We start from the raw sequence: 25,399 nt of genomic DNA on the forward strand, positions 1-25,399 counted from the left end.
ATAGAGCAGCAGCCCATGGCCCAGCTAAAGAGAGAACGTGAATTACAGAATCAAACAGAGGCATCCTGGCTGTCAGCCCCTCCTGCCATCAGAAACCTGGGGGGTTGCAGCCGCCTCCACTTTTACTGCTTCCCATAAGCCTGTTGAACTGAAACAGGTGCAGAGAGTGAGCAGAAACTTGAAGCTTTCACAAAAAAATACCTGATTATAAATGCATTTTAACGTATTTGTCTGAACTGAACAATAACTAACTGGTTGAAAAAACATCTTTGAAAAATGTCAGAGTATGGAAATTACCTAAACTAGATCAGAAGCAGAATACTGTCTTCAGAAGGCAATTCAGTCTGGATATTAAGACACTGGGTTTTCTTTTTCCCTTGAAATTTGGTACCTAGCTGTAATCCAAAACAATCATAGCAACCCTAAAGGAATTAAAAAGGAGGCATTCACATCAAGAAAGTTCCTCAAGAGGAAGTCTACACGTTGTTCTTTAATGTCAACTGTGGGTAGTTCACAAAGCAGTAGCTACTCGGCTGCATGAACCCTTTTTATCTTGCTAAATTCCAAAGGGAAGCCAAGTTGGGTTTCCCCAAATACCGCGGAAAGATATTTGCACTGCTACAGAAAGAAATTAACCTAATCCAAGAAACAGGGCTTTGTACTTGGAGTAAAGGAATGCATTATGAAAATGTTAGAAAGAAGATGCAGTGTAACAAAGACCTCAAATACCAGAGATCCCTGCAGCAGCATTCTTGCTGTATGCTGTAGCACAGACAGAGAAAAATACCGTGGGAGGAAAAGCCTCACATCAGAGCATTGTCTGAAACAGCAGACAGCAAGGTCCCACTACACCAGGCAAGGTCAATGCAACTGGAGAGTCATCTGTTTAAGAAAACACACTATTATTAGATGCAAGTTATGCAGCACTTGTGCACACCAATAGAATAAAACTGTTACCCCAAAAATAAATGTTTTCAAATGGTAGCTTCAACTTTGCACTCCATGTTTCCACTTTGTGTCACTTAGAACATCTAAACAAGTAACATAAAGAATACTGAAAAGACCTATTTTATTTTTAATTACTTATGAAATGTTACAATAATTTAAAAATACAATAATACTTTTTTTTTAGTGAGTGGCTCCACTGAAAATGTCATTAAAAATTATTAAATATTACTTACTGATAACAATGTAGAATAAAAAGAAACCTAGAGTGGACAGCCTATGTACACTATTGTGACATGCCTTGGACTACTGTGAGTAAAATATTACAGTAAATATACTGAAGAATATGCTTCCTTGTACAAGACACAAGCCTGCACTGTTTCCATACTCAAAAGTTATGCTGGAGTGTGCAAGAGTTTTGGATGTAAAGGCGGCAGCTGCCTGGGGCATATCGCATGTTCCACAAGATGTGTGTCCCTGCTACTTTAAATCATTCACTGAAAGAGCTGGTATTACCTGTGGCATCGTCACTGACACCTGATAAATTGGAGAAATACAGTGGGCACAGGTAGAGAACTGAGCTCACTACTTCTAGCTCTTGTAGTTTACCAGTTTGGAGTAACTGATGGCACATCTAGCATGTGTTTGAACACATTAGATTATTTATGAATGACTGGGCAGTTAAGAACAAAGTGTTGTGGATGGCCTACTTTGAAATCAGTGACATTCATTAAGTCTTGCACAGAGATGTCAGCGTGACAGAGTATATGAAACCACCAAGCACCACACTTTCACCCCACAGTGACATATTTACAAATCAACTCCACTGTTTCAAGTAAGATCAAAATTCCATGCCTCAAAAACAGAAGAAAAATATTAGAGAGCTCCCAATATAGGAAATGCAAAGAAAACCTGTCACCACTTTATCCCCAGCTCTTTAAACACAAGACTCATTTCAGTAGACGGGCGTTTCACTCAAAAAAAGTCAGAGTGAAATACGACTAATATCTGGCAGAACCCAACCCACAAGCAGATATACATATAGGTTTGCCAAGACAAATAAAGCACTATGCAGAGTAAGCTGGACTGCTCTCATATAATATGTACTTAGTCATGTAGGCCCTCAAGTACACGTGCAGCAACTCTCTTCTAAGTGTGATTAAGAAGGCTTAAGAAGGGACAGAATTAACCTAAGGAAAAACGCGGATTTCTGGTTAGCATGCTAATAGCTTTCTAAAGACAGAGCCATGATGAAAAGTATTATTTAAAAATTAATCAAACTGCAAACTAAAGGTGCAGACAGCCACTAACCTGCTGTCTATATAATCAAATGAGAGCCATTACTCAAATGAAACCATCAATGGCTGCATTGTGAACAGACATGAGAGCGAGTCTGCCCAGGCTGGAGCCGTGATTCGTACCAGTGTTTCACTTACCAGTATTCTCAAAAAAGTAGATAAAACCAAAGAAGATGTGAATTATTGCTAATAACACCGTCATTGTCACTTATCAAGCTTAGGGCTTATAGTCATAAGCCAATATCCATTTTGTGGTAGAAAAACAAAATGACAACCCTTTTTCTAAAGTGCTGCCTTTAGTGTGTTAAAATACAAAACCCATAAAGCAATACTATTGTAAACATGCAGTAAATTAAGCTGATCACTAACAAAAATAAAATATAATAATAATATCTTCTTAAAACTTAGTTTTAATGTTTCATGAAATATCCCTATGCAAATAACTTCTAATGAAATAATAGATTAATTGCTTTTTGCCTCCTTTATAAATCAAGTCTTCCTTTAACTAATTTTTGTCTCAAATCCAAGAACTATTGCTAAGTTACATCTGCTCTTCTCCAAAAAAGAAGAGCTGCGTGCATCAAGAACAGTGTGGCCAGCAGGACTAGTGAAGCGATTGCTCCACTGTACTCGGTGCCGGTGAGACCGCACCTCGAATCCTGTGTTCAGTTTTGGGCCCTTCACTACAAGACAGACATGGAGGTGCTGGAGAGAGTTCAGAGAAGGGCAATGAAACTGGTGAAGGGTCTGGAGCACAAGTGTGATGAGGAGCGGCTGAGGGAACTGGGGCTGTTCAGCCTGGAGAAAAGGAGGCTGAGGGGAGACCTTGTCACTGTCTACAGCTACCTGAAAGGAGGTTGGAGCATGGAGGGGGTTGGTCTCTTCTCCTGAGTAGCAAGTGATAGGACAAGAGGAAATGGCCTCAGGTTGCACCAGGGAAGGTTCAGATTGGATGTTAGGAAACATTTCTTCATGGAAAGGGTTGTAAAGCATCAGAACAGGCTGCCCAGGGAAGTGGTGGAGTCACCATCCCTGGAGGTGTCTAAAAGATGTGTAGATGAGGCTCTTAAGGACATGGTTTAGTGCTACAGGTAGGTTATGTTTGGACTCGATGATCTTAAGGGTCTCTTCCAACCAAAATGAATCTATGATTCTATAACTTGAGGTAAATGTTTCCAGCCATTATAAATCTACCACAATCCTTCATGAACGGTTAAACTGTCACTTTCCAATACGTGTCTTGCTTCTATATTGGATTTCAGTATAGATTCTAGTCACTGGATCTTAATATTTTATACTTCTCTTAAATAGAACAGCCCTTTGATACAAGAAATACCCTGTTCTACAGGTACTTAAAAATAGTGCTCAGATTGTTTCTCAACATTATTTTGGACGACATAAACAGATTTTTTTTTCTCATTTCACAAATCTCCCAAACCTCAAACTTTCTTATAATCTCTTTCATGAACCTGTTCTACGGTTTCCAGTAAATACAGTTTTCGATATTTTTTATTCTGCAGTAGGGCTTTCATGTTTCTTGAACTCAAAGTTCTACTTTGATTTTTTTTTTCTTATTAAATTGCTGGAACTCTGGCTTGAACATCACACTTTATTGGTTAAGAGGCATCACACTAAAACAATGTGAGCTGGGAGGACCAGAAGTGCACTGTCTGGTCTGCAGTCACAAAGTCTTAACAACAAACTTCTTAACACGTATGAAAATAGGATTGAACTCATTACAGTATACCAGATTAATACCTCAATATGGCAGAACACAAATAAATTATATTTAGATGACTAAGAAAGAAAGATTTTACCAATCCTGTGCGAATTTATGCACAGACTAGACATGCTCTTTTATGACTTGGGCATTTCTCTCTGAAGCATTTCCTAATACACAAAATGCTGCGTCTGTTTCTGGTTTCACCTTGTTTGTTTCATTGCTCCCAGATTTGTTTACGCATTTTTCATTTTGGTTTTGTAACAACCACAAACATTGGTTGTTTGCCATTGACTTTTCACAGGATGAGATATCACGGATCACAGATAATTATCTCTAGTTGGAAACGCACGACTTCTTAAACTACATAATGGTTACTGCTTTGCAGTAATTGGTAAATGGCTCTTTCATAATTGGCAGGTTCTCTGATCCCCTTTCGAATACACAAATATATAAAAAACTTTTGTTATATAAACACAATAGCAAGCCCAATTCTGCTCTTCACGCAAGCGCCTTACTGTGAAACATGAAACGTTTGACTGTTCCTTGAAGCCCAGCTGATCTTTTATGCATTTCTCTACCACTGTACCCAGCTCTTACACTTCCTTTATCAGAAGTCCACTTCGCAGGCTCCTCTCTGTATCATCTGTGCTGGTGGCATCCCAAGAGTGTGCAGCAGAACCAATATGTATCAATCCCAGCCACTTTGGTCCTGATCCTACAAACACTTAAGTGAAACTACTTTTGTAAGTGTTTGCAGACTTAGAGTCTTTGTAACTCAACCGCACTTCACTGAGCGGGACAGAGAGAAGTCTGGAGCTGGAAGGAAGACATCTGCCTTTCATGCCTGGGTGCCAGGGCCTGCAGTGCCCACGAAGAGTGCTTAAAGCCCACAAGAGGGGCTTGACAAGACCCACTGAGTGGGGAGAAGCAACGTCACCCCTGTGGCTTACAACCAGAGGCTCCTTCCAATGCCAGATCTCCCGTGAGCTACACCACTCTTGTCAGATTACAATTAGCCAGGCTTTAATAAAAAATAAAAATAAAAATAAAAAACCACAACACCACAACTGTTCGTACCATCACAACGAGTGAAAAAAGAGAACAGGGAAAGTGAGAGATTATTTATAAAAATTTATATCTTGAGGGATAAGGGCAACCCACCCCAATTTGCTTTTGCGTTTAGGATTTTCGTGAACCTTCCCAGAGGAAGAGGGGGAGCCCCGAAGCACAGGGCAGGCAGGGAGGGCGCGGGCAGCGGGGGCCATCGGGTCCGGCCCGGGGCTGCGGAACGTGGCCGAAAGCGAAGCCCCCGCCCGGGCACGGCTGCAGCGGGCAGCCCTCCGCGTCCCCCGCTGGAGCCCGGGGGGCCGGGGCCGGGGAGCCGGGACCCTGCCCCAGGGAGCCCTTAGGGCAAGCGCCAGCCTCGCTCGGGAGCCGGGGAAGGGGCCCGTGAAAGCGGGCGGGGGCGAGCTGGGGACGCACCTTTCAGCGTCCCCCCGGCATCTTCCTCCTCCTCGGGCCGGCCGGCGGCTCCAGCGGCGGCGGGGCCTTGGCGGCGGAGCGGTCTGCGGGACCGGACAGTCCCCGCCTCGGCAGCGCTCCGCGGCCGCCGCTGCCCGGGGCGGCGGAGCGAGCGAGGCGCCTGCCCCGGCGGGCCGGGGGCGGGGGCTGCGGGCGCGCACCGCCCCGCCGGGCCGAGCGAGGGAGGAGGTGCCGCGGGGCAGCGCCGCCGGCTGACTCAGCCGCGGAGCCGCCGGGGCGGGTTCCCCCGGGACCGCCCCTCCTCGGCAGCGGGGGGCAGGGGGAGATCCTCCCGCCAGGCGGCTGTCCCCGCTGGGCTCATCCTCCGCACACGCGAGAGGCGGGATGCGGGCCAGCCCGCCGCGGCAGCTCCTCCTCGTCCTGCCCCACGGCAGCCCCGCGCTCGCACCGGCGCTGCGGGGCGGGGGGGGTTGCAGCCCCCCGCAGGCGAGGCGCTCGTCCCGCGCCGCGAGGGAGGGCTGCGCACCCGCAGCGGCAGCGGGATGCGGGATGCGCGGTCCGCGGCGGCTGCCCGCTGCCGCTCCGCTCCCTCCGGGCGATCCACGTCCTACAAGTTTGGCGGGTAACCCTGCCTGCAGTACCCCTGAACGCCACAAACTCAGCTGCTGCTGTCCCCGGTGCGCGTGTGGCTGCTCATGAAGGACCAGGCAGCGCCCGCAGAGGGGGTCCCCGAAGCCAGAGAGCGCACCCCAGGAGTTACCCGCGGAAGATCCTCCTACCTCCCACCAACGGGCAGCGCCGCCCAAGCGCCCCAGCCCCGCGCCTCCGCACCGCTGAGTAACGGCGCCGTCCCCCGCGGCGGGAGCCGGTCCAGCGCCATCGCCGTGCGCGCCCTCCGAGCCGGGGCGGGGGCGGGACGGGCCGCGGCTGCCTCACCGCATCGGAATGTCGGCGCGCACCCCGCGCCCCCCCAGCAGCAGCACCCGCACAAGGTGCTGGTTCCCCCGCGGCAGCGGAAACAAGGGCTCGATTGAGCAGCGCGGCCACAGCCCCTGCCCGGTGCCCGCTACCAGCCATTATCTCTGGAGAGAGAGAGAGAGCGGAGCTGGGGAAGGGGAGGGGGAAATACCGCACGGTTTCCATCGCCGGTGCGGAAAAATGCGGCTTCGGTCAACTCAGCTGTGCATCTTTGCATGCGATCTTTTCCACGCAGAGTACAACACGAAGAAAAAGCAGTCTCATAAACTTTCATGTTAAAGGCAGCATTCTCATTTTTAAACAATCAAGTTGGCAATGGATAAGTGTTATTTTGGGCATTTTTATGTGAAGGGCACCGATTCTTATAACTAAGGTATGTGGAAATTGTGTCCCAGTACAGGGCTGTAAAACTTACAGTTAATTTACCTCCTTCCTTTCCAGTGTAAGGAACTTGTCGTACTATTTTCAAAGGGAGAAACAAATCCAAATGCTTGAAAGTGAGATTTATTACCTCATGTTCTACTTTCTTACTTCAGCAAACACTCTGCACTTCATTGCAATAATCGTCTTGTGGGGATAATACAAGTACAATCATACTGATGCCCTGTAGATAGTAATCGCAGCAGAGGAAGTCTGTTAGCAGTTCAACAAATACATTGAAAGTCAATGACGTTATCCACTGAATGTACAGAAGTTATGTATCTTCAAAAAGTTTATATTTGGGGAGGGAGTTGGAAATTAGGTCAGATATAGTGTTATTGTATTTATTAACTTACTATTTCCTGGCCTTACCTTTAATATCTACTCTGTTTCAGTTTACACGTTCTGATTATTAGATGAGTGAGAGAAAATACATCCACTATAGTAAAGTATCTTGATCTTTATAGCAGTGTAATGTCAAAATCATTTATTGCTTGGGACACATGAGACATGGCCAATCTGAACTAATACAGTTAATTAACTCATAATGTTGATCATTCTATAGTGAAATACAGTACATGTTTGATAAAATCCAGGTTCTACAAAAAATGTAATATTCCCTTTGCCTCCAGTGTGGCCTGGATTTCATTCACTGCATGTAGTACCCAAAAAATGCCATAATACAATATTTTACAAAAAGTCAAATTTGAGTAGTCAGTCTTTTCAAATTCATGTTCTGTCTGATCTGTATATTTTTCAGTACTCCCATATACTCATATACTGAATATTGACCCAATTCAATTAATACTAGTTCAGTGTACTTCACATTTTGTGAGTGTCAGAGGTATAGAAGTTACTTCATAACAAACCATACAATGCATTTTCAGCACTACAATAGTAATAATGAATTACTCTGTAAACACACAGGCAACAGGAACCTTTCCATGGAAGCTTTTTCCAGTTGCTTCTTTTCCAGTTGTTTTAAAGAGTGCAGGAAAGTTATTATCACATTATTCCAGTGGAAAATGTATATAAATTTTCCTTCACAGTGTGTTCACGCTATTTTTTTCAGCTTGCAAAACTCCTCTAATAAAAAGGTATTCTGTAGTGAAAAGAAAGTGATACATTTTAAAGAATGGAAAATTTGGAGAAATGACCATATCCTTGACTGGACAAAAGACTAAGGCATCTGTCTAACTTCGGGCAAATGTCAATGAGCAAACTTAGCATAGCAAGGATCAATAATATTCTCAAACAAGTTGTTGCATTAAGGGTCTCTTTCTGAGATCCAGCTCCTCACCTGTAAATTGAAGATTTCCATGTTTCACCGCAACACTGGAAGATTATTTAATAACAGTAAGATTTTCAAACACTATGATAATGGAAGATGTCAAAAAACTTCTAGCAATGCGAAAGTTCTAAGTCAGATACAGTGGTGACAGGTGCTCTCTACAAAAAAATTAGCTGCTCATTTCCTCTGGGATGACATTTACTTCTCTGAATACTGTAGGAAAGAAGAAATTGCCAAGATTACAAAGCTGCTGACATAGCTGGCCTCTTCCTATAGTGTATTTATGTGACTGATAGTTCAGAAGTTGCATCCCTGAAAAGTTGTAGACTGAGAAAAAAATTAATATGAAAGAATAATGTGCCTAACAAAAATAAGCTGCTAACTAATGTTTTAAATGTGATTTTTTTCTTTAAAAACAAGTCAGGAGTTATGCACAGATCCTGAGAAACATGAAATTGCAGCAACATTTACAGTTGAGAAAAAGCAGATTTACTTGGGAAGAACCTAATTTCCTTGGTGACAGGTTGGAAAGCAGCCTATAAATTACCCAGGTAATCTGCCTCCATTACTGCAAGATTCACCACGTTTGGACCTCTCTTCCTGGCTGTGCACAACAGAAGTAACTCCTCTCAACAACAGTCACTGCCCTGCTTTCAAAACTGGTTTGTTCCCAGGTTGGGACAGGTCTGCAAGTGCTCGTTGGCATCCAGGACGCCGCTTCCTCCGTGCAGGACTCCCATGCCCGAGTTCTGCATAAGTGAATTTTGAGCTGCCTGACCTCAGCACTAAGCAGATGAAGAAACTATTTCTTGCTGCACTGGACTTGACTCATGGGTCACAGTTTTAGAATTCTCAGCCTAGCAGAAAGTGCTTTGAGAATGCTTCAGTTTTCTTTTCTCTCCCATTTTACATCAGTGTCCATCGTGTTTTCTTGAGAACTGTCTGTGAGTCACCACACTGCACCCTACTCCACCAGTCAGCTTGACTGTATAGAAAGACAACACACCCAGCTCAAATTAACTGTATTGCTGGATTCATTCGCAACATATAAGCTCAAAGTGGAGATTCAGGTATGAAGTTTCACTAATCTGGGATTCTACATACAATATCTGTATGTAGAGAAAAGTGTAAGGCTTCCAGAATATGTCTTTCAGCACTTACCAGGTAAGAGTCTTCTACTGACTGTGTCCTTGGAGTTTGGGTTACAAAACTGATTTAGAGATGAACTTCAAAGTGGTGCATAAGCATTATTCACATTATACAGATGGGGAAACTAAAGCAATGTGAGTTTACTTGGGCGATTTTCACAACGTCAGAAAGAAAAAGCAGCTACAACAGTAGGATCAGAACTCAAGAATACTTGGGTTTTTTTCTGCTCTCAATCTGAACTATACATCACTTGCCTAAACTCTGCAGTATAATGTATAAAGGAATATTTTGTCTTTAATTGTGGTATTCTATAGCAATATTTTCTAACAATTTATTTAACAAATTACATAGAACACTATAAATATGCTTTAAATTTTAAAAAATAGCCAAAAGACTTTTCCTTGGGCTTTGCTCCAAAATCCACCCTTCAGCCAGGACTAAAGAAAAGCATGCACGCTTGCGCACATGCAAACAGAAATTCTGAAAGAAAATTAGAAACATATGAAAATAAGGACTCAGAGCATTTTCTTAACTGCGCTCTGGTTTCAGTACAGCAAAACTTGCATTGATTTACTAATGGATAGCAATTTTTCTTGTGAAGGAACACATAGGCCTTATCCACAACTAATGCTTCCCTTCCGTTAGACCAATTGTCATTCTACACAAGTACAACCAGCAGACGCAGGGCGGTGACTGTGCTATCGGGTAAGGTCAGGTCTCTCTATAAAGCACAATTCTATTTCAAGTATAAGGTGATTCTGCCCTGTGAGAAGAGTTTTTATGGAAAGACATTTTCACTTAAGACAACTACTATTTTAGTAAAAGCCCAATTTTGAGACTATTTTATTTTATCATCCCTGCTTCTTCACAGGAGATGACAATTTTGCTTTACAAGTGATTGAATCTGCTATTAAAAAAACAAAGCTCAATCACCTTTTGTATAGCAAAGGATAAAAAAGTATGGATTTTTATTGCATCTAAATAATCCAAATAACAATTATAAGTCTATTAGCAGTAGGTTCCTTCAAATACTCACTGTGAAGATAGTTCTTGGCATGATCATTATATTGTTATCTTTCTAACTATTTTACAGGAGAAACATAAGGCACAGCTGATTTGCAATTATCACACAATATGCAAGTGTGGTAAAGTTGGGTAGAAGGCCCTTGGTAAAGGAATATCAGGCTGGCTCTGCAGAGCTAAAATAAAAATCCTTTTCAAACAATTCAATTTTAAAAAGCTATAAATAGTATAAAGCAGAATAAACAGGAATGAATGTCTATAACAACACAATTAGATTGTTCTTCAGTTTCAGAATGTGCTTTTTTGCTAAAAAAAAAATCTGGAGTAGATATCCTAGATAGCAAACAGGTGCAGTTCCTGTTGTTTAAGTGTCAACATTAGATTAATCCACTGGGGCAGTAGATGTCAGGCCTTACTATGCACAACACATTGGGAGAGAGTTAACCACAAAAAACACAAAGATACTGAGATAGCAGATTTGATTTAATCTTTATTAAAAAGCACACATGGCTGTTGCCTTTCTTCCAGTTTAGCTAGGACAAGCTTCAATATCCCTATTAATTCTACTTACAAAAACATGATAAATATTGGGGGGAGGGGGAAGATTTTTATTTACAATATGAAATACAGTCTAAACCATAATTTGGAAAATAGACAAAGTGGCATATTTGTCTCAGTCTTCCTGGCCAGAGAAGAATTCACCATCCCTGTATGAGACATTATCACCCACCATGGTGCAATTTCTCTGGAATGTGCAGAGGTTCAGGCTCATGGTGCGTCACTCCAGTGGGCTCCGGTAATGCTGCAGCTCTGCATGGCTCCCCCCAGCCCTGCCAGGCAGCAGGAAATATCTGGAGCTGCCAGCTGGATCTTGAGGATCACTTGCAGAAGCCCCTTTCTCATCAGCTTTCCACACCATCCAATTGCACCACCCAGGCACAGTCAGCTTCACCCTCTATTCTACATCTAACCTGCAAACATCCAACTCTTCAACTGACAACTATCCAAAACCTACCTACAAACTCTCCACATCTCCTCCTTGCACTCTAAACTGCTCTCTCTACTGTATCTCCTAGACAAGCCTTCGCAAATGCACTTATCCTACAAAAAATACACTAAACACCTGCATCACAACTTCCACAATAAAACCTCAACATCAATGAGTTCTGCCATGGAAAACATCACCTTCTCCTTCAGATTCCACTCTACACTAGCTGCTGACAAACACGCACTGTCCTTGCCAAAGCCAAACACTGCAACAACCACTGCCAAATGTGTGTGTAGTGCAAAATTGCAGGTGTGAGCTAACGCAGAGCTGGGCCTGAAAGCTGCAGAGTGTACACTCTGGGGTTTAATATGGCTTTTTATTGACAACTTGTGTTCTGCTTGGGAGAACTGTATAAGCAGAGGCTGCCTAAATGCAAGATGGGAATGGTTCTCCAGGTCTCTAAAGCTGAGTAATAAATTTTATCTGTGTTGTGGCACAGGAACTACTCATCCACTTGCTTCTCCATTCAATCAAGCACTGCAAGAGAGAGAGAAAAAGAAAGAGAAAGAAATAGTTAGTACAGGACTAACAACCTCAACTTCCTTGTCCCCAAGCCTTCAGGCATCCTAGCAGGCCTAATCTAAAGTTTTGCCACTCTCCCGCTCTTCACTGGGACACATTACTGCAGAAATTTCTGCGATAAACACTCTCTTGACTCATCTGAAGTGCTTCGAAGTTCCTACCCCAGCATTCCTTCATCAAGGTACCTCAGCACTTCCCTCTGAAACCACAACTTAGCGCCAACCCCTCCCTGACCCACCTCAGCCATTCCTACCAAAGCCTCCCCTGACCCCGGCCCCTCCCTGAGGTAACTCCGCCGTTCCCCCGGAGCCCACTCAGCGCCAGCCCCTCCCCGAGGCACTTCGGCGTTTCCCAGAAGAGCTCCTTCGGCGCCGTCCTCTCCCCCCCGCCCCGCGGTACCCTGCAGCCCCCCAGGACCGCCCCCTGCCCGCGGTACCTCCGCCTTTCCCGCCGCCCCCCCCTCCCCGCGGCCCCGCAGCGCCGCCCCTCGCGCCCCCTAGCGCCCGGCAGCGGCGCCGTCCTCGCCCTGCGCCGCCCCAGCGCTGTCCCCTCACAGCCGCTGCCCATCGCGGGCTCCGGCCTCAGCCCCGCCGCCCGCACCCGAGCCCTGCGCAGCGCTCAGCCCGGGGCTCCCTTCCTTCCCGGCTACTCGCGTGATTCCCGCCTCAAACCCCCCCGGGGCCTCTCCCCCGCCCGGGGCCGCGGCGTGGCGGCTGGCGCGGCCCCCGACACCTCTCCGTGCCGCCCGCGGGCCGGCTGCCCCTCGCCTTCCCCTTCCCAAACCACCTCGTCCCTCCCGCTCCAGCCGCCCCCTCAGCCGGTGTCGGGGCGGCGCCCCCAGGCCCCCCTCGCGCTCTCCGCCCCTCACACGCGCCGCCGCGGCCTCGCGCCGCCGCCTCAACTGACGAACGCACGCGCCACCGAGCTCACGCCCCGCGCACCTGTGGCTTATGTACCCGCCCATCCCGCGTACGAGCCAATCCCGTGCGAGCGCGGCACCAGGTCCCGCCTCCCCACGTGTCCCGCGCGGGGCGCGTGCCCGCTCCGCCGGCCGGCCCCGGGCAGGCGGGAATTGGGTCTCGGGTTGGCGCCTGCCCGGGCAGAGGCGGCCCCGGGGACAGCCTGAGCGTGGAGGTGCCGCCGTCTGCACCACGGTGGGAGGGAAGGGGGCTCGGGACAGCACGAGACAGCACGTTTTGTGCCGTTGCCACCTCCCAGGTTACAGGACTGCATCCTTCCTGCTGCTGCAGCTCGAGCGTCTTTCTAACTGCTAATTGCATAGCAGTCAACACTTGCAAAAATTCACCTTGGATTAGCTTTCTGCGCCAATCCAATTGAACCACACAAAGTCAACTTTCAGCCGTATGTTGGATCTAACAGGTACCTACAAACTGTCCAAAAACTACTTACAAACTACTTACCTACCAATTTTCATCCCTTCACATCCACTCGCTCTCTTACTGTCTGTACTACAGCTCACAGGCAAGCCTATGCAAAGTCAGACTCTCTTCCTACGTCACAATCCAGCATCAGCAAACACCTGCATGAAAACCCTCACGTTCTCCTGGAGAGTCCACCCTACACTAACTGCTGACAGAGGCGCACTGTCCTCGCCACAGCCAAAACACTCCGACAACTGCTGCAGAGTTAAGATTGCATGTGCAAATCAGCCCGTTCTTTCCCACCTCATCCGAATGTTCTGTCTGCCTTGGGACACCCCCAAACCCTGATGTAGAGCTCAGCCTCCCCCTCCTCCTCCCCAGCTGCAGCACTCCCAGTGTCCTCCACCCAGGCGTCAGGTGAGAAAAGCAGCTGGAACACACGCAGTCCTTGCATACAAAGTGCTCGCTTCCACACTACTAAATAAGGAAGTCGAAAGGACAAGATGGTCAGAGATGCTGAAATAGTTACAAGAGGGAAGACACGAGGTGAAACTTACCACACATCATGAAGTCATGCAGCTAGAGAAAAAGATCTCATTGGTTGCTGAGCCAATCATACATGCCTTTAGGCAGTGTCCCACTCAGATCCATACTGTAAGGAGAAGAGAGCACCAAAGACCTCATAAATTCCCCGAAACAGTAGAATTGAACCATGAATTAGAACTACAAAGCATTTTGTGGTTAGAAAAAGGTTCAATCAATCAATCGAGAGCAGACACTTGTTGAGAACTAAAGGCAAACCTGCTTGCCAGACCCGAGAGCACTACCTCTCCAGAAGCTCACCAGCCACTGCTGAAGCACCCCTGAGGGGAACTTCTTTTTCCAGTTAAAGATGATACTGGGATACCAGCTATAGACTAACTCTCTGCTGAGCAGGACTGGAAGCTCAGCTCTGGAGATTTTCACTTCCCCACCCCTACACCCTTCCTGGAGGACCAAGACAGAAGTGTTCAGCTCTAGAACATAACTGGCTTGTGGCTGGATTTTGAATAGTCCTTTTAGTTTTCTTCCAGGACCTTAATAATTGTCACAGAGGTTTAAGGTTTCCCAGATGTCTCATTCTTGAGAAGCCTTGTGCAACAAAGTTCTAGCACTACACAATATATTATAGTCACCCCTTGCTGCGACTAAAACAAAAAAGACAAAGCCATGGATAAATAAACACCAAAGTTCCCATTTTCTTATTTATGGTGCTATGTTCATTCTCTTGGCGATAATCCATTTTCAGCAGGCTCCCATGCAGCTCATACATAGGCATTTGGTTCCCAGTTTCAGACAACATGAGCTGAGTTGGAGGTTATCCCTGGAGATTTCATGAGAGTGAGAGGATGGGAAAGTGGTGGTGGCAATACTAATCAACTGTTAAACATCAGAAAAAAAACCCTAGACTTCCAGGCAGAGTACCTTGGTGCTGATTAAGCTGTTTATGCAGCACTTGGAAAATTTTCCCAGCACAGTGTATTAATACAGACACGTTTTCATTACCTTTCATTTAAACCAAGTCTTCTCTATCTCCATTTTAGCATCAAACAACTGGATTTACTCTGCCTTTGAATTACTTGATATCTTTCTCATTCTAGGAATGTGCAGAGGCTAAAATAGCAAACCATCTCATGAGAGACTCCTTGAGGAACTAACACAAAAGGTGAAAGCTGCTGTCTGCAGAACAAGGGCTAGAAACTGCATCAGTGAGCACGCCTCTGTGTCTCCAATCCATCAAGATAAATCTATCTGAAGAGGAGGAGAAGGTGGAGAGGGAGAGAACCGCATCTTAGACATGCACAGAATGAAATTGAACTTGTTAGCAGAAACTTGTTTCTGTGTTGTACAACTTAAGAATAAGCATAACATAAACATTTTTGTGTGTATAAACACATACTGACACTTTTCCTAACACACTGGAAACTTCTCTTGCATTCATGTACCTGTGCAATGGCCCTCAGTGAGGATTTCGCTGGCTGGCTGCAGACTCGCAGGGAACGGCATGTGTAACTCTGGCGGAGCAGAAAGAAGCAGGCATAGGAGTATCTTAAAAGGTCCTTTACAAGACAAGGGTCATTTTTCCTCTTTTCAGAATAGAACAACTAAATGTGCTTGATCTCTTAGTCTGATGATGAATAACCTTTACTATCGCTCTGCAGGGTGTTGTTTTCTTAAACTTCCATTGCAATACACGCAGATGTGCACATGCGTGTGGGTGCATATACACCCACACATCTACTACAGAATTCTTTATTGGGTTCCACATCAGCTAAAATGCATTAGAGCCTGCACTTCCAGCCTCCGTTCCCTCTCTAAACTTGAGTCCTTGCAGGCATCTTTCCCTCTGGTTTTGCCCAGGACATTGAACATGGCAGTCTCAGCCTGCTGAAGCGAATGGGGTAGAGGATGGGACCCCCTCGTGCCCCATGGCTCCCACTGGTCTTGAGCACTTCTGCACCAGTGAATCTCCAACAGCCACACAGCTGCCATAGCCCCAATTCCAGTAGGGCCTGTCCAGCCTTGGTGAGCCCCGATATGACGTGATGGCAGTGAAAGAACAACCAGAAGCTGGCTAACAGCTCTGATGCAGCATCTCTGCTCAAGCATGTGCTCATAGGAGCTGTCTGGGCCAACCTTGTGCTGGCATTAGCAAAGGGAAAGTCCATCTTTGAAACACTATGGGCAGGAATGAACACCCAGCTGGGCATCACACCTAAAGAAGCACAAGTGCCCTAAGGGCCTGGCTGGAAAGCAAAAGGTGCATCCTCCTGTGCGATGCAACAGACTCTGGTATTGCAAACAACCAGCAGTTCACTCCCAGAGGTGATCCATGCTTAGGGAGCCAAGCAGCTTCCTTCAAGGGGCTCAAAGAGCAGCTTCCTGTAGGCTGGGCTGCTGTCAGTGCCCATGGCAGGGTCTTTGGTTACAGGCTGCTCCTTTGTCCCAGATTTAGCACAGCCAGCAGAGGGAAGGACACACACAGCCTGTGTCCCATGGCATATCACAAGCAAATGTCTGCCAGCATCGCTGCAAAGACAAAGCAGGACTCGGAGATCAAAGATTTCTTCCCCAACCCAGCTATCTGCCAGATGCAGGTGAGTCCCTGCATAATACCCCTAAGAATACAGCAGGTTGCAAGCTCATGTTGAGTAAGTGTATGAGAGGAAGGAATGCTGATCACTCTTCTTCGGTTTGTTCCTGAAGAGGGCAGAGTCTGGTTTTTAAATGCCTGTTGGGAAGGCCTTTTTCTCCGAACATTTCACCCTAGCCACTGGCTATTCGGACGGATTGCTTGCTTCTTTCTTTCAGTATCTCTGTGCACAAAATGAAAAAACAGCCAGTATGCGATGTCTTATACAACTAGAGAAAGTCATTACACCATAAAGGCCTTTCTAGTAATCAGGAGTCCTTAGTCTCTGCATAGCCCAATCCCTTACAGGACTTACAGGTTACATGAAATGGAAAGAAAATAAAAGCAAGCACAGAGGTGAGGAAACTGGCTGGATCTTTTATAGGAGGCAGAGGGCTGGGAAAGGAAGACATCCAGACTCCCACCCCACCAGGTTCCTGGCTGACACAGCCCACCTTCCTATAGCTCAACCCCAACAACGAGACATCCACATCCAAACTTCGATACCTTGTCTGTTTAGTCCCAAAAAGGCCTTCCCTGATAGCACTCAGTATGCTTCTATGATAAGGTAGCATAAGGAGCAGTTTAAATCGACAGAAATAGGAAGAGCCAGTTGAAGAGGAGAAGAAGCTTATGAGACAATACAGGACTAAACTGGTGAAAGCTGCACTACAGTGTAAGCTAATGCATAGGAAAAAATACCAGGAAGAATCACAAGTGAGAGACGAAATGAGACTTCCCATGAGCTTTGTCAACAGAAGCAAGCATGATGGAAAACAGCATCACTACGTCCACCTCCCTGGTGGAGTACCATAATTCATGTAATGGGGGACTAGTGAAAGAAGGTCTCTGTTGTGAAATTGCTCCCCTCTTACTGAGCTTGCGTTCCTGCTAGTGTTCCCACCTTCAGATGCACCAGCACTTTTTAGAGAATTTAATCTCTGAAACATCAGTGAGGCATATGCTCTTTTCTGTTTATTCACAGTAAATCTTGCAACAAAATATTGTGTGGTTTAATTAACTATTATTTGTACTTCACTGCTTTCCATCTGCTCACTGATTACAGGCTTATGAGTTTAGTATAGTTCTGGAACTCACTATTGAGGCCACTCAGTTTTGCTGGGTGGCTCCCAGGTATTTTATAGCATGTTGCTCTTGGTTACAAATCAGCACAGGGCTGCCTTGTTTGGGAAAGCTTGGACTTTTGGGACCTTTTGGACTTTCCGGGTGCACCCCATGAGGGTGGTGTTCAAATCTCTCAGCAATCTGGGTCCAGACACTTGCTCCCCCAACTGGGGTGCAATTCAGCATCTGAGATCTGTGGGATGCTTCGAGGGCTGCAGCCCTATCGTTCCAGTTTTTGCTGGACCTTGGCAACCCTGCAGGAGTCAATGGACCAGATCTGTCTCTCAATATTTTCCCCTTCCCCCTGTAAACAGCCAAAACGTAGAATTGTCTATGAACACATGAACTGTGGGGCCGTGTGGCAGCACAGGACCACACTGAACGGGGAAGCGGCAGCATGATGGGCAGGACGAGGGCAGAGCACCAGCAGAGCCCACGCCAGACGGCAGCGGGTCCTTCTCCTCTCCCATCCCCGCTCCCTTCCCTGTCACCGTCTGGGGAGCCGGTGTCCCCGCTGGGAAGGCGGGTGGGCTCGCACCTTGCCCGGGCTCTCTGCCCCGGCACCTCCGAGGTGCCTCCGGGCGCGGCCACCGGGCGGCAGCAGCGCTCCGTCCTCCCGCCGCCGCCCGGGGACACGGCGGAGCCCCCGCAGCCCCAGCCCGCACCCGGGAGACCCGGCTGGAGGGCAGTGCCCACACGGAGCACCCGCCTGTGAACCGTGGTGGAAGGGCTGCCGTGTGCTCTTCACCCCGGCCGAGTAACGCCGTTTCCCCATCGAGACTACCTTGTTGGTTGGTCCTTCCGCAGGAGCAGAGGTGGCCCAGACCTCCGATGCCCATACTGCAAAGCCTGTGTATGAAGACAAGCCTCTACTGCTGTCCCAAGGGCCCTCCAGTAACACGGCTTTGGGGATGCTGCCTTTTCCACAGGGGTCCCCCCAGTGCCAGGCAGGTTATGGGTGCAGACGGAGATGGCACTTCTGGGTGACAGCAAACCATCTCATCCGCTGACTTCCCTAGACATGTGCTCATGTCGGGCCAGAGGACAGCAGGAGGGGGGCACAGCCTGGACCACAGCCCGAGCAGGCTGAGCACGATTTGTGAGCCAGAGTCAGGCCGGTGAAAATTTCATTTACTGCAACATAACCTGGTTCCCTCTTGTTCAGTGCAGAGAGGAACCAGATTATTGCCTCCTTCCAGCCTTGTCCCTGCCTCCTTTCATTTCTCCTGTGGCCACCACCAATTAGCTCCTTCTGGCTGAGCACACACCTTGCACTCCTTCCTATTTTCCTCACTCCCTTCTGAATTATCCCAAGATTTGCTCCCTCTCTGAGCGCACAGTGCACACTGCTGAGCACAATTCTCCTGCTAGTGCCTTCCCAGTGTGAGGGTGACTTCACATAGTGACCTCTGCTGCTGCTGCCACAGTCCAAGTTTTGTTAGCTTGTTTAACAACCCTCTGGTGCTGCTGACTTGGGTTCAGCTGCAGCTCCACAAGGCCTCCTGGGCCAGGCAGTGCAGGACAGCTGCCTGGGCACTTGCTGCCCTGTCCCCTTTGTGCAGCTGGTCCTGTCTGCATGGCCTCCTCCTCAGTTGGCTCCTACAGCCTGGGACCACATTTCCCAGCAGTCACAAGCACTGGGAATCCCAATCCCACCAGCAGTCACCTCCCACACCAGATTGGTGTTGACTTCTGCCAAACTCAGTCAGTTACTGCCTACTGAGTCACCCTGGTTAATAAAGACTATATGGACAGAGCCAGCACAGCCCCAACAGGACCCATCCTGTCACTGCCAGGACAGAGCTACAGAGACATCTGGCTACTAGGTGAGAGGCAGCCAGTCTTCTTCAAGAGCTAGGCAGAGCACTCAGCTGTCAATCCTGCCTGAGGACAAGTGCAGGCGTTTGGAATGGAGTGCAATTTATTCCACCTGGGAAAGCTTTTTCTGGCAGGTTGCTGCTCCCTGCACATCACTCACGTGCTGCAGCGTGAGGAGCAGACACATGCCATGGAGGGCAGTACCACAGTCCCCACCAGCAGCCACCTGCTGAAAGTTGCCAAGGTCTTTGCAGTTAAACCATTGCATGTTGACAGGGGCTGGTCAAGAGACCTTGGGAACACTCCCACCTCTCAGGGCCTTCTGGCAGGGGCAGACAATGCAGATATCCCATGCAGATAAATTAGGGAAAGTCCAAGGGGTGGGGCTGGGAGGATAAACCTAGATTAGCAGTTCAAACCTACATCCTCAGCACTGGTTAACTGTCATGTAACTCTTGTCTGGCCAGGGGAACTCACCCTGCCTGTTCCTGTCATGCCTGGAGCAAACTAGGGATCAGACATAATGAGATCAGGGACCTCCAGAGCAAAACCTTGAGTATCTCTGATGCTGCAGGAGTATCCTTCTCCCTCAGGTGTCAACTACTGACATTTTGGTGCTGTTTTTACCCATAGTCCCTGGCTAAGATTCACATTAGCACCCACATGCTGAAGAGGAGAGACCCTGTCCCCAAGGGTGAAAGAAATGTCTGTGATAGATCCAGCAGCATCAGAGGAAGAGCTGGGTCCCTGCATCTGAGGGCCTGACACCTCCTGAGATCAAGCTGTGAGCCCAGGGAGGACATGCAGGATGAGGAGTCCTGACATCTTTGGAAACCAAGGCAGGGGCCCTCTGGGCACCAAAGTGCTGCCCTAGGCATAACCTCAGTATGTCCTGAGCTCACTCAGCTCATTTTTGGGGGGATGGTGCTGGCCATGTCCTGGGCACATCTCAGGTGCTGCAAATGATTCACCACCTTTCTACCTTTGTCCACTGGTTTTCTCCAAGCAAACCATTGTTTAGATGAAGATCATTTGTACGCAGTGCAATTGTATCTACTCAACCTGCACAGTCCTATGCTGCACATTACTTGTTTTTCTCTACTCATTCCTGACCATGTCATTTCAAATAATCCATGAAGGTCCCATTTGATAGGCTGGAAAACAAGATAAGAAAGGCTCAGGCAGCCATTTGAAAAGCCAGAAGCTGGCATCAGTTTGGGGATTAGATGCTACACGTGCTTGATATTCAGGGATGAGCTGTGGACATTGTGTGTTTCCACACCAGCTAGCTGTTACCTCTGTTCCAGTGCTTTCCAGGCTCATTCTACCCCAGCATTCAGGCACATTATTTGGAATCTTGTGGTTCCTGTGGGCTGCTCTCAGCATATTACAGAAGCTGTGATCAGATGGGGACATCCTCAGGGAGACAACATTGCAATCCCTTGCTAGTGGTTTGAGAGATGCCATCCAGACAGGCATCCATCCCCCAGAGCTGCACAGCCCAGTGTCACACATGCAACTGAAGCTTTGCTGGTGCAGGACCAGGTGGGTTTGCCTGGATGCTCCCTGTGTGGTTTTTTTTTTTTCCTGTTCAGGGAGGTTCTTGAAGTTTTAGGGTTGCTAATCTTTATAAGTAATTCCTTTTGCAGGTTGTTGTTCCCAAGGCACAACACAGAGCCAGCAGACTATTTAAAAAGCAGAATTGCACAATGGACAGACAAAGCAAAATCTCAGAGCTAAGGTGTCTCCAGAGCCACGCAGAACCAGACCGTTACTCCATGTGTTTTTCCTATGCTACTATTTCTACATCTACAGTTTGCTCTGCTCACAGTAGCATGACATTGTGAGCATATGCTCCACCGTTGCCTTCAGACAACAGAACTGCAGAACTGCTATCTCACCAAGTTACTCTCCCAGTGGCATGGGACACCATGTTCTGCCCAAGAGGAGCAGCAGCAAACTGACCTTGGATCTGCCCACGTTGTTTCCTAGTGCTGCAGTTTGCCCCTGTGCTGACTATGTGGCAATCCATTCCCAGGGCTCACGCTTACAGCCCCGCAGCATCACCTCTCTCCCCACACAGACAGAGAGTCATCCTTAGATGTAGCTGGCATCTTAGATGCATTAGCTGCATCTAAACCTGGGTGACACCATGGAGCAGGAGACAGTGTGGCACTGCCCATGCCACCCAAACTGGGTCAGAAGATCTGCCACTAGGAGGTGGCGTTTGCCCAGGTCCCTGCTTGGCACTTCCACGGTGCTGGCAGCAGGGGATGCGGAGAGGATGGTCTCAGCCTGAAGAGAAGGTGCAGAAGGTGTGGGCTGCAGGTGTGGGAAGGAAGGCACAGAAGGCCTGAAGGAGTGGAAAGGACAGCCGAGATGGTCAGAGCAAACTGCAGCCCGACCGAAGGAGGGAGGCTGCAGAACCACAGAGGCCAGGGAGGGTGGGGAAGGGCGCTTAGCATGCTGGCTCCTTGGCACCTGGCCTGCCATGTCTGATGTGGGTAGAAAGACACCAAAGAGCACCAGTGCTGGAGAGAGGGTGGCAACACAAAGACCGCTGTGTTCCTCTGCTCCCCATCCCTTTCTCCTCCTCCCCTCCCAATTTATTTACCCGAGTTCAAAAGACAGCCTCACAGTCCCGAGGGGCTGGCTGAAGTGCCTAGGGGTGGGCTGTGAGGTCATCTTTAATGAGGGCAAAAATCCAGTGTCAACAATGCTGCCCATTGTATGGCCCTGTTTAGACAATACTGGCTGGGTTCTTGCTGCTGGCAGCCTGAGGACTCGGAGCAAAGCCTGTTTGGGGTAACAGGAGGAGAGGAGGATGGGCAGGGGGAATGGCACTGAGCCAGGCAGCAAGGGATGGGGCAAAGTGTAGAGATAAGCACCCTATCCCAGTCATCAGCCTGTTATCAGCCTATTTCTCCATGCTGATAAGATTACTGCACCTGTGGCAGAGAATTTAGCAGGTCACAGCCTGGAGACATGGCCCATCACCCCACTTACATCTGCTTTCCCTCTGACCCTGGCAATGAGACACCAGTGATTTCTGCTACCTTATTGCCTCCCTGTAACGCCACATTTCCCACTGAGCAGCAGTGGGGTAGCAAGGTGAGCACCACCTTCTTCTTTCAGCCCTGGCTCTTCCCCAGGCAGTTGTGTGAAGGCAGCTGGGGGTTTGGCCACTGCTGTTCTTCTGGGAGCTCCCAACAGCAGCTGATAACTGAGGTGCTCAGGTAAGCCATCCTGAATTTAGCCATGCTTTAAGGCTGAGGATGGAACAGGGGATCTTCAGGAGTTTGTAGGATCCACTGAATTTATGGAGCAGCAGATGATGTTTTAAGGAGTGGGGGAAACATGACAGAAAGCAAGCGAGCAAGATGATGCCAGTTCTTGTAAACATAAATCTCACTTTTGGTAAATGCTATGATATCAGACTCCTCAAGTCGCAGTTTCTGGAGCCAGGTGACCACACAGGAGTCAGCTTTCCATTTCAAATGGAAAGCCATTTGCTACCTTTCCTGGCCAAGGAAGAACATGTGAAGATATAACACAGGGTCACCAGATCCCAAAAGAGAGCACGGGACAGAAAGCAACATTAAACAAGGGTGGAGACCCCATGAGCTGGCATCTGATCCCTTGGCATTTGGACTCCTGTGACTGACAATCCTGAGAGAGCTGCAGCTGTTATCACCTTATCTTTCAAGCAGGCATAAACTCTGAACTCCTGTAATCTGAGGAAGGTCTTGTCCCAACTCGTTCTGTAGCCATGGACCACCACCTCATTTCTCTGCAACACTTAACTGTGCCCAGAAGACAACCCTGTCAAAAGCAGGAGGAACATTAACCTCTGAAACTGCTGGCAGCAGTGATGAGCCACGCTGGTGTTCATCTGCTATGCACAGAGAGCTTGATGCCTTTGAAGGGCAGAATCTTTAAGAGAGGAAGGAAGAGGAAGAAACGAGGATTGGTGAAATGACAGAAAACCACCCCTGCACTTCTCCTTCGGTGAAAAGCCCATGGCATAATTCTCCTACCCTTAGAAAAAGCTCTAAACCTGAAATTGCTTCATATTTCTTCAGAAAAACAATGCAAGAGATGCAGAAAATAATTCTAGGAAAATTTTTGAAAACCTTTCTTTTAGCGGAGGGGAAGGGTTAGTGCCTGGCTCTTTCCCCAGTTTTCAGCCTATTCCCTCTTTATTTCAGTCTCCTCTTTTTTTTTTTGTTTTCCAATTTCCAGTTGTGAAATAGAAGGAAAAGGAGGAGACAGGGAGTGCTGTTAAAGAAGATAAAAATAACATGAAACAAACCTTGCAAAAAGCTCTTGCAGCAAGCCTTTCTGTGTGTGTGGCTTTTTCATTATTTTTGGAGGGGGTAACTGAGGAGATTCACTAAAATTTCCAAGATGTCGACACCGGATGAAATCTCCTTGCAAAACTTACTGCTAAATGGAAAAGCAATACCTTTTTTTTTTTTTTTTTTTTTTTTTTTGCCAGGGGCTGGAGAGTAGGGAGGAAAATGTTTTGGTGAAACATCCTTAGCTTGATGTTATTCTTCTGCATCCTAGCACTGTGGAAGCAAACCCAGGCTGGTTAGTGCATCCTGGGAGAGGGATGCAACCATTCTTTCTCACATGGCCTCTGATCACAGACAGTGCCTTGTGATAAGCCCCACTGCTGGTTTGCGCCTCTCTTTGCCCCAACCTTGATGAAAAACTTTGAGACCTTCTGACAAAAAGTACTCTTCAAGAGCTTTTCAGCAGCACAGTGCCTTGACTGGGTCACGAATCTGTGGGAAGGACTTATCAGGAAGGTGGAAAGAGTCATACATTAGACCATGCATTTCTAAATAAATCCGACGTTAAAGTTCACGGACTGTGCTGCCCGTGGCACGGCTCTGCCCATCACTGCCCTGTGCCATGGCCCCGGCATTGCATCAGCTTGTTTGTGAAAGATCACGACCTCAGGCAGCAGTCACCAGATGCAGAAGAATTGAATTAGTTTCCTGGGGACAACGGCTGAAGACAAATCTTTGTTAAGCAGTGTCGGTGAACTCCACCAGCGACGTACTTCTGCTGAAGGCTCAGCTGGGCAGCTCTCCCTGGACGGAGGGAAAAGCCTGTCTGGAGAGATACAAATAAGAGCAGAAAAAGCCCAGCTTAAGCTGTATTGCTGTGTCTACACTAGACATTTCTTGCTTCCCACCTGGGCTGTGCTGCCCATTGCCCCGACCATCAGCTCTCCACGGGAAGAAGCCTGGCTGGGGTGCTGGCCATCTTCCTGGCCAGCAGCATTCCATGCACGGTGCAGCCAAGCCTCCAGGCAGCAAATGGCCCACATGCCTTTTGACAGGCAAGGCTGGAGCTGCTGCAATTTAAACACTAGAAAAACAAACTACCCTGAACACCTTGACAAGAAGTTAATGCCTGAACTTCATGGCCACATTCAAGAGCATTAACCTGTTTCAAAAGTGATGAAAATGCCAGCTGGAGAAGCTGACTATGCTGTGAAAGGCCTTCCTCAGGGCTATAATCGGTGCATAAGACTTGAAACCTGCCTGGTGAGCACAGCCTCAGTGATGGTCAAGATCCATCTCTCCCTCTGTCCAAGAAAAAATGTGGTGTTCACCTCCCAGGATAACATGCAGGAGAGTGTTCAGGAAACTTACTCCTGTTGTGTAGGAGCAGCCAGATGTGGTGTTAATTTTAGAGGATGAGTAAGACTAGCTGCCCTGTAAGTTCCCTCTTAGCCATCCTCCACCTCTGGGGAAAGAAACTGGTGGGAAAGGAAAAGGCTCTGGTGCATCTGAGTATCTGAAAAATGGCAAACCTTAAATCCCCAAAAGTCTTATTGTCAACCACCAGTAGCATTTCCAGTTCTCTCCCTGGTTCATGGCACTGTGACGATTTTCCCCATGTGGCATGCGCTGCAGATTTTTTTTCTCCATGTACTACCTTCTTTTTATTATTTATTTATTTGCTTTCTGTTTTTCTTTTGGAAATAGCAGGAGTCTGATTTACTT

The 25,399-nt window shown here is 47.6% G+C and overlaps 1 protein-coding gene across 4 annotated transcripts in view; it reads right to left on the bottom strand.

The window, feature by feature from the left end:
• The window catches only part of PLCE1 (phospholipase C epsilon 1), a 161,117-nt gene extending 154,870 nt beyond the window's left edge, over positions 1-6,247 (bottom strand). For 3 of the 4 annotated variants that reach the window (XM_065639446.1, XM_065639445.1, XM_065639443.1), the window contains exon 1: positions 5,449-5,579. The gene's annotated coding sequence lies outside the window, so the exon portion shown is untranslated. Of the gene's footprint in view, positions 1-5,448; positions 5,580-6,227 lie in introns of those variants that run through there. The other variant, XM_065639444.1, reaches the window with a different exon arrangement.
• Positions 6,248-25,399: the final 19,152 nt, after the last annotated feature.

This window comes from Caloenas nicobarica, chromosome 7 (assembly GCF_036013445.1).
Source record: "Caloenas nicobarica isolate bCalNic1 chromosome 7, bCalNic1.hap1, whole genome shotgun sequence".
Taxonomy (NCBI): Eukaryota; Metazoa; Chordata; class Aves; order Columbiformes; family Columbidae; genus Caloenas; species Caloenas nicobarica.